The following is a 10,026-nucleotide window of genomic DNA, read 5'->3' as shown; positions in this document are numbered from 1 at the left end:
ACGCGAGTTTAGCGTGATTTTCGCAATTGATGTTTTGTTTTTTTTTAAAATAACCCGTGTAGTTTTTAGCGCGTACATAGTTACGTATATGACCAGCACGTGTAGCTTTGTTTTCAGACACTCAAATTTCCCATTCATATCCAGTAGAGATGTTACTCGACAGCGCTCTCTTTCACCAAATACGTTTTCCGCTATGCTCACATACTTAAGCAGTGTTGCCACAAAAAAATTACCAAATTCCTTAAAAACAAAGGAAAAATCCTCAAAATCCGAACTAATTACTCCAAATTTTCTAATTACAGATATTTAAAGGTACTTAAATAGTATAAAAATTAAGTAAGTTCTCCAACTCAATTGGTACATTTGTTTTTGCGACTCAAACAAAGGATCGGCGTTATTTTTAACCGACTTCCAAAAAAGGAGGAGGTTATCAGTTCGTCGGAATATTTTTATTTTTTATTTTTTTTTGTTTTTTTTATGTATGTTACCGCATAACTTTGGACCGCGTCAACCGATTTCGATAATTCTTTTTGCTTCGGAAAGGTAGTGTCTCAGAGGTGGTCCCATACTAATCTCGTTAGGATCCGATCAGCGGATCATGAGATATATATATATATATATTTTTTTTTATATGGGAGTTGAAGTCGGTTTTTTTTTGCTAAAAATTACTAGTTTATGCCTTGCTTTGTATATAATATTGCTGTAACTATATCAGTTGCCAATCTGGTCCTCGAGTCAGTCCTACACATTTTTAAACTACTTAATATATGTTCTACTGAAGCATTAGAAAAGGGCTATATTAGTAATGCAGATATATATTTTTTTTTTTTAATTGGGAAACCTATCCCAAGCTGAAGAATATTTTAATTCAAAAACTGTTTTCCTATAAATTTCTGGATCTAATTAAGAATTAATATGAATATTCTTACGGTCGAACTATGCGTGTTCTCCCCATTCGTTATCGAGATTTTGCAATTTCAGAATAAGTTGAAAATATAACGATGGAATGAAAAAAATTATCGATAACATTTTAAATATTTAGCACCAAATGCAGATGTGCTTAAAAGCGAAAAACACCACACAAGCAGCTTGACAAACCAAGCGAAATATCTCTTTGCTTAAAGCTATCTATGTTGTGCACGGGGTGTTTGAAGGATTGACAAGCTGTTTGAGGGAAATTCTAAGATCCCGAACTGGCATTGATAGATAAAAAATGTGTCTTTACTAAAGCATTCTCAATTACCTTTCGATTGAATCCCATATTGTAACATTTTTGTTAAATTGGTTATGTATTTAAATCATTTTCATGTGAAGAAATTTGGCAACCCTGTTGATAAATTTGAGTAGGTCACACCTTACACCAGATGCTTCCGTTTTACTCATAATAGCATAATTTAATTATATGTATATTTAAATTGACTTTTTAGATAGGTAGCAACGCTTTTCAAAAATTTGATTGGAGAAAAATATTCACACACATCTTCCGATGCAGACCTCTAATACCTACATACCATAAATACATAGGAACAAACATTTATGCAATACTAAATGCACACCCAGCAGCAAAATGAGGAGCGTTTGTAAATAAACGCCTTTCGGACGGAATTTTTCAATAAGACCTTCTCTTTTGAAGTTTTATTAGAAAATCTTCCAATAGCACCGCCATTCGAAGGCAATGGTGAAGTGAAGTGGGAAGTGAAGATGTACTTCCAAGGTAACCAAGGCAATAAATTCATACTGTTTCGTTATTATTTCATGTAAACTTTTGCCCTTCCAAGCGAAGCTGAATCAGAAAGCCTGGAAACTCTGACCATTACCACATTGCCACATTTACCACACAAGGTCTGAAGTCTGCCACATATTCACGTTTTCGAGTAGTTTAATTTTTGTTCGACATAATTTTCTTTATTTTTTAATTGTAAGAGCGAACAAAAGCGAAAGAAAAACTGGCAGTAGTCTGCAAAGTTGCAAAAATCTTTCATAATATTTATAGTGTTTAATAGATAAAAGGCTTTAATTTTATAAAAAAAAATATAAACATTAAACAAACAAAGGAAAAACTGTCCAAACTTACCAAAATACTGCGACCTGGTTAATTTATGCGGCAATAAAAGAACTACTTATTATATTTTCTGTTTCGTAATAAATAAATAAAGAAAAAAAATAAATAATAAATCAACTTAAAATTAAGATCTCCCACATTTTTTTGGAATCTACCACATTTTTTTCAGATTCCACACAGAATTGTTTATTCCGATCATTGCCTCTTATTATCTAGTTTTGTCGACCGGGTACATATGTACATATACCGAATATTTACGTTTATAAATATAAAACTATAGTTTTGTTGCTTGTTTTTACTTGTTATTTGCAGATTTGTAGTAAAATTTTGGAAATGCGTCAGCGTTGGCCAAGCACAAACTGACGCACAGCGACGAGCGGAAATACGTTTGTGCGATGTGCTCGAAGGCATTCAAACGACAAGATCACTTGTAAGTTAATTGCAGCCATTTCCAAAACTTTGATCGATGTATCTAATATTTATACACATACACCCCCATTCACTTGAATAGGCACATTTTTTTCTTCAATATCCGAGCTCATTTGCGGATTTGTGGGAAATGGAGAAGCTTTATTTAAATCTCATTTTCCAGAATAATTAATTTCGAAGAAAAGTAGTTAATAAAAAGGACATATGTACGAGTACCTTGATTCCTTTGGATTTTATTATTCTAATTTTTTATCAAACTACATGAAAAATCTACTTATTTCTTAATTCATTTGTATCTTTAACACATTGAAAGTATTCAACTCGGAACCAGCTGGTGGTAGCAGAGGAAGAGGGAGGCCCCCACTGCGATGGGAAGACCAGGTGGAGTAGGACTTGGCTTCACTTGGCATTTCCAATTGGCGTCAGTTGGCACAGAACAGAAATGACTGACGTGCTTTGTTGAACTCGGCCAAAATCGCTTAGGCGGTTACAGCGCCAAATAAGAGGGAGAAGTACACCTTTAGATGTAATACCTACTACATCCTTAATGCCAATGTATAGACAATGACCCTGTCCGCAAGAATGTTCTAGAGAAGGAGCAACTGTCTTTATTAAGTTTAAGTTGGGTAAATAGGGTGGACGCTGAAAAATTAAACCTTTCATCATTTTTACAGCTGCTGTTTCAGGGACCGGTGCGTAATTTAAAAAAAGTCCTTTATAATTTTCTGTAATACCGAAGTACTGCACAATAAAACTAGTATATCTCTAGAAAGAAAAAGCGAATCACAACAAACGAAAAAGAATTTTAAAGTAGAAGAGAAATACTTAATGATGCCCTAAGTAGAAATTAGCAAAACATTTTTATTTTGTTTTCATCATATAATCTCAAATATCGCCAAAAACCGTGTTTTTGGCACTCTGAGGTTAGGATATCTCAAAATTCTAGCGTGATAGACCAATTCTGCGGCAAAATTTTCAGCACCGCAAAATCTACAAGAAACGATGTGTTTTATTCAGGTGGTAAAACAAAAAGTCAAATTTTGTCAAACGGTGTAATCAATCCAAAATATGTACAAATAATTTGAAAAGAAAAAAAGAAATACTTGACTTACCTGCGTAACACGCAAACATACTCTGAGCGTTCAGAATATATGAGTTCGAAAGTATACCTAGGTTGACAAGAAATATGAGCTTCAAAAACGAAAAATTTGTGACTCTTATATGAATCTTTTAGGAGTCATATACGTAAGAACGTAAGTACGTAGGTATGTACTATGTATGTACATATGCTATTTGAAAGATATTTGTGTATGCCTTTGCAAATATAGTGCGTTCAATAAGACTCAAAGAACAACCTAAAATAAGAAGCCTCAAAAAGAGTTTGAAATGATTCACACATATACATATGTATGTGTATGTACGAGGCCAAAAAGTGTTTAAAAAGAGTCGAAAATGAGCCGTACATGAATCCAATAAGAGACCAATATAACTCATATTGAAGCTCATTTGATGTATGAATTTAAGCTCACCGACCTTCGGAGGACGGTTAACACCCTCATATCGGACTCTAAAAAGAGCTCATTATGTGCGTAAGAGCTCCGAAATAGGACACCCTAAAGAATAATTTATGACTCCAAATAAGAGTTGGGCAGCGAGAGCTTTCATTTTGTGCCTGCTCTATACATACAAATTGTACAGAGAGCTTTTGAAAGATTTGGCACGCGTGCCTGCGAAGTGGCCAAATGTGCTCCACTGTTTACTGGGTACTAGCATTTACAACGCGAATTCAATTTAACAAGAATGTGGGTTTCCAACTTCAGCCTTTTATCAATCATGGCTACATTTAAGTGCATTTAAATCTAGTAGATTCTTATTAATTCAGTGCAGCCACAGCTTTAAATACATATTTTAAATTATTTCATGTTTTAACTATCAATGAGAAATTTGAGGTCAGAAAAAAAACATTAAAAAAGGCAATAGACGCTTAACCATTTTTTGCGTTTTAATTTTCAAAAAACCACTACATCTAGTGCTTAAAGCAACAAGTTGGCAACTATAGGTTCACCGTTCAGTGCGGCACATTTTATTTTATCCTGAAGCAAACAGCTGCTGATATTGTTAACCATATACGAAACTATAATTTTGAGGGCAAATACATGCACTTCGCTGCAAAAATCATAAAAGGGAAGAAACGACAACCCTTATTTTCAAGTCGTTCGGACAGAAAATCAAAATCAATTTGATTCGAACAAGTAGTGTTCACCACAATTTTACAAACAAAGAGTGTCCGGGCACGAACGGTGAATCCGCCGTTTATAAAAATTTGTTGGGTAATCGAAATTTGTCAAGTTAAGGAAATTTATGAAGCTATCGATATTTATTGAATTTTAATTTTATTTATGAAGCTATCGATATTTATTGAATTTTCATTATTTATAGAAATAATGAAATTTATCGAGTCATCTTAATGCATCGAGTTCTTTCCACCTATAGAGTTATCGGTATACCTGTATATCGATTTACTGAAATTTCTCGATGTAGTGAATCGAAGTTTTTGGAATTGTCCTAATATATCCATTTATTGAAATTTCCAGATTATATTAGTTTATCGAGTTATCACTGCTTATCGATTTCTATCGTGTTATCAGATTTATCGAAATTTGTCGATAGCTTTCGAAATATGTGGAGTTATCAAAATTGATCGCGTTGTAGAAATTTTTAGAGCTATCCAAATTTTATCTAGCTATCTAGACAATAAATAAGACTGTTGTACACTTATAGACAGTTTAGAGAAAGTTGAAACGATGATATTTGATACCTGCGCCGGGTATATAAAATTCGATTTCGGCTGAACTTATACTACTTTACTTGTTCCAATTTTACTGCCAGCAAAGTCCTGGATCCGCGAAGCACTAAAATTATGCGTTTTTGCCGTTGAAAGTGTGCCATCTCCGCCGATTCTTGCGCTGTTATAGTTCGAATGTCCTTTAAATTCTTACAAAGTTTTAAGCACAAATTTAATAACTTTGCTATACGCGATTACTTGTACCTATTCAAGTGAATTAAAAATACTTGCATCTTTTTCGCGTAGCTTGATAGAAACGGGAATGAAAACCAAAGAAACAAAGCTATTTCCTTCATTTTCACCGCTTCCCTGCGAAATTGTTAAGTATTCAAATACCCGCAATTCCAGATAAAATCTCGGACCATCGCGAAAAAAATGTGCATATTCAAGTGAATCAGAGTGCACTTACGTACACAAGAATAATAACATAAGTAAAACACATACATGCATGCATATTTGTAATTTTATTCCATATTTCGCTTAATATTTGTTCACAGGAATGGCCATATGATGACACATCGCAATAAGAAGCCATACGAATGCAAAGCCGAAGGCTGTGGTAAATCATACTGTGACGCACGTTCATTGCGACGTCACACTGAGAATCATCATTCGGGTATTATAACTCCACAAAATCAAACACTCTCACCGAATTCTGGTACACCGACCGGACTGAGCCTTTCGCCGGCAACAGCAAGCGGTGAGCAGCTCGTTGTTTCTCTCAAAGAACACAATTGATTGCGCTGATCCTTTATTTGTGTGTGTGTTTGTATGTGTTGTTTCGTTTCATTTTACAGGAGACGCCAGCTCCCCTGACGGTGCCACTTGCATACGCACTTACATCTCTTCAGGTGGTACTATTGTTGATGCTGCGACTGGTGTGGCGCTTACCGAAGAGCAAATAAAATCCATCAATTTACCCATTAAAACTGGTGTAACGCTACTCTCGCCAACATCCACGTCGTCTGCGTCGTCCATGGGCGGCGTATCTTTACCCGCCTCATCGCCAACAATTGCCCTCACTGAGACAAGTCTTGTAGATGCTGGCGAAGGTCTCACTCGTGAACAATTGGATTTGATAAGTAAGATCATGCAACAGACGAAGCAGACCAGCGCACAGGTGACGGTCTCATCGCCAACCAGTGTCAATTCGTACAAAGTAGATACGAATCTGTCTTCGACTGCACTAGATGCGGCGAGTCCGCAACATGCGGCTGCTGGAGCATCAAATCGTCCGCGTACATGGAATATGCAATTGGTAAGATGGATAGGGGGATGAAATACAGTAATTATAATATTATAACACATGCGTTAGACAAATGGGGAATGGAGACTAAAGAATATACATACGTACTAGGGATGGGTAAATTCGAAATTCGATGTGTTGCTAAAATTCGAATAAAATCGAATTTTTCTGGAAAAAATCAACTTATTTAATAATTTGATTTTGATTTTCTTATATACAACCCTTTTCATAGAACTAAAACTATGTTGCAGACTCAAAGGACAAGCCTTTAATTTGACACCTCATTTTTTTAAATTGCGCTCGATTAAGAAGTTTCACTCCAAAATTTTTTTGGAAAATTCGCAAAAGTTCGAATTAAATCGAATTTGCAGCACCAAATTTCGAATCGAATAATCGAATGTTTGGGCAATGTTCGAAATTCGGAAAAAATCGAATTCCAACCCCCCACTACCTATCCCTAATACATACAGAAGGAGGTGGCATAGATTTAAAATCCACCTGTAACCATCTGTAACCTATAGCTAAAAACTTAGGATGGGCAACGGAGATAATTCAATCTAAGTCGATTCCCTTTTTATTTGCCACAAATTTTGTTGGGATTCGGGGCACACATCTATGTATGTAAGTTTCATAATTATACGATCCTTCAAGCCTGCCAGCTGCGAGGAGCTTATAAGGTCTATGCATAAGAAGAATGTGGTCGAATCTAAATGTGCTCTGCACAATCTACAAGAAAGGCAATATGAGGCAACTGAAGCGAGATGCTCCGAATAAGTATTGATTACAAGGTCTCTGACGTGAGAACTGCGATAAAGTCTAAAGTCAACAGCTGATGCCACGAAGTAGTTGAGCCTTATCAGGGTAGCCTTAGGTTCACCATAGACCATATCTTCGTCATACTTCATAATATTTGAAAAGATATTGTTGTGCGAGGGGAAAGTCACCCTCCCATAAAAGTATTCGTAACTAGCGAACAAATTGGAACCACCCCTTTATTTCTTATAGGCAGTGTGCAAACCTCTACCACATATGTGGTAGATCTATCACATATTTTTTTATAATTTGGATGTCTACCACATTTACCACATTTGTTTACAATTTTCACATAACTCTAAAATTTCAGCTCAATTCTTAAATGAAATATAAAAATTGGTCAGTAAAAATGTTTAAAAAGGTACATCATAAATTTTGCTTCAAATATGTGTAGATATCTATCATTAACCTAATGTATAAGAATTTAAGGAATATATCGTCCACAATGCCACCTTTCGTGTAAATTTTTAGTCCCAATATTTATTTTCAATTGGCTAATATACATATGTTCTAAGTATGAGCCAAATCGGCAAGTAAATGCAATTTTTAGGAATATTCTGACCCCAGCGCCACCTAGCGCGCAAATGTTTGGTAGAAATATTTATTTTCAAGGAGACATACGAATTTGTAGACAATACACGGCGCTGTGGCTGAGCGGTTGGAGGTAGAGGTACGGGTCAGAAACTATTGACAGTCGGCACCATCGACAGTTTTTTACACCCCCAACGATAGACTATCGATAGTTTTTTTTTCGAATTATAAGTGTATTTATTTGAATTTTTTCCCGTTTACATAATCTCTGAATGTATATTTTACGATATTGTTAAGTCTAATTTCATATTATGCAAAGTGAAATGATATTTAAATTATAAATTTGAAATTTTTATTATTTATTAAGTATTTATTAAATTAGTAGTAGATACCCGGCGTGCTCCACTGTGCCTTAAAAGTATTTTTGTGTTGTTACTCCCACCCAAAACTGTTATAGCCCCATTCATAAAACAATATAGTGATTTAAAGAGCTGTATGAAGTGAGATTTCCAAATAAATATGGGAGTTAGTTAATATATTTTCGAAGCTACTTAGAAAATACGTAAAGTATTCCCTTTTCTCATGGGAATTTAATTTGTCCAGTCTATATATCGCGCACTTTCTTCAACGTAGAACTTATTCAAAATATATATACCTTGCATTAGCTTTCACTGAATTCAATTTTTCAAATAGGTCGCAACCCTTTTCAAACATATTTTCAACAGTAAACTTTCTTAAACTTCTTTAGTTTAATACCCGTATGTTTATATTTCATTTATTTTATTAATTTAATGGAATACAAATTTTCAAACAAGTGACAAATCTACTCGAAAACATTGTCGATCGTAAACTTTCCTAAACCTCCTTGATTTGATACCTATATTGAAATATTTTAATTATCTTGCCAACTAAATTAAATTAAAATTTTCAAACAGGCTGCTACCTTCCACAAAAGTATTTTCGAGAGTAAGGCATCTTAATCGTCTTTCTTTTGACATCTATATTGCAATATTAACTTTACCTTATCAATTTACTGAAACTGAAATTTTTGTACAGGTGGCAACTCTCTTTTTTTACCTTCTATATTTTAATTAAGTTAGACGTCTAGGCATAAATCGGTGTAAACTGTATTCAATTCCATGCATCAGTTTTCGAGTGATGCGCGTACAGAGAGACAGACCAAAATTCTAAAAATTTTAGATTTGGCTTCTATTGCTCTAATAAATCAAAATGATCAGAACATCGAACTGAGTTGATTAAGCCATGTTTGTCTGTCTGTTTGCGTGAAGGTAATCTGATATTTGGTAAGCGGATGTAGTTTTATAATGCTAGGAATTTGAAATTTCGAACTATTTTCACTTATTGGGTGTGGAAAATTCGACCGTTTATCTAATTTTTTAAGAGTCTTGGAGAGGGTTTCTGACTTTAGCAGGTCCTTTAACATATAAAGTACAAAATTACTTACCGGAAAATCTCCTGCTTTGCAATTAAAACGTGACTAAAAGTTTTTGTGTCTTTGAAGGTCTTTGGAGGATTTTAGCAGGACTTGGAATTTACCCGATACATTTCAGTTTGTCGATAAGTTTCGATAATTTGATGAATTTTAAAAACACTAAAATTCGATAACTGAACAAAACTCTGTAACTCGAGTAATTTCGATAACTGCGTTTCGAGGGCTCGATAAATTTCGATAACTCAAAAACGTATATATCTAGATATAAATCGATGACTCAATAAACGTTGGATACCTCTAGAAACTTCGATAACTCGGCTGATTTTCATAGCCCAATAAAATTCGATAGGCAGTGACAACTCGATAAACATATATAACCTTGAAATCTCGATAACTTGATATATTCTGTAAATTACAAAAATTTCTTTCGATTCTAACCATCCGTTAATTTCGGCAACTAATTTTCCGTGTCTGTCAATTTAAATAATTCAATACTTTGCGATAATTCAATAAATATGAATAACTCGATAAATTTCGATAACTATAAACTTCGGGTCACTATAAACTATAGTTCCAATACAACTTATTTTTCAGATATTTGAATTTTGTTGCACTTATTATACCCGAGCGCACTTGTGCACAAGGGT

General features: G+C 34.5%; 1 pseudogene; it reads left to right on the top strand.

The window, feature by feature from the left end:
* The window catches only part of LOC108377693 (uncharacterized protein DDB_G0271670-like), an 11,053-nt pseudogene extending 4,392 nt beyond the window's left edge, over positions 1-6,661 (top strand).
* Positions 6,662-10,026: the final 3,365 nt, after the last annotated feature.

The sequence above is a fragment of the Rhagoletis zephyria genome, unplaced genomic scaffold, assembly GCF_001687245.7.
Source record: "Rhagoletis zephyria isolate East Lansing unplaced genomic scaffold, Rhagoletis_zephyria_1.1 Rzeph_scaffold_12536, whole genome shotgun sequence".
NCBI lineage: Eukaryota > Metazoa > Arthropoda > Insecta > Diptera > Tephritidae > Rhagoletis > Rhagoletis zephyria.
Note: the sequence above shows the minus strand (reverse complement) of the source record. Positions and strands in the feature narration are given on the sequence as shown.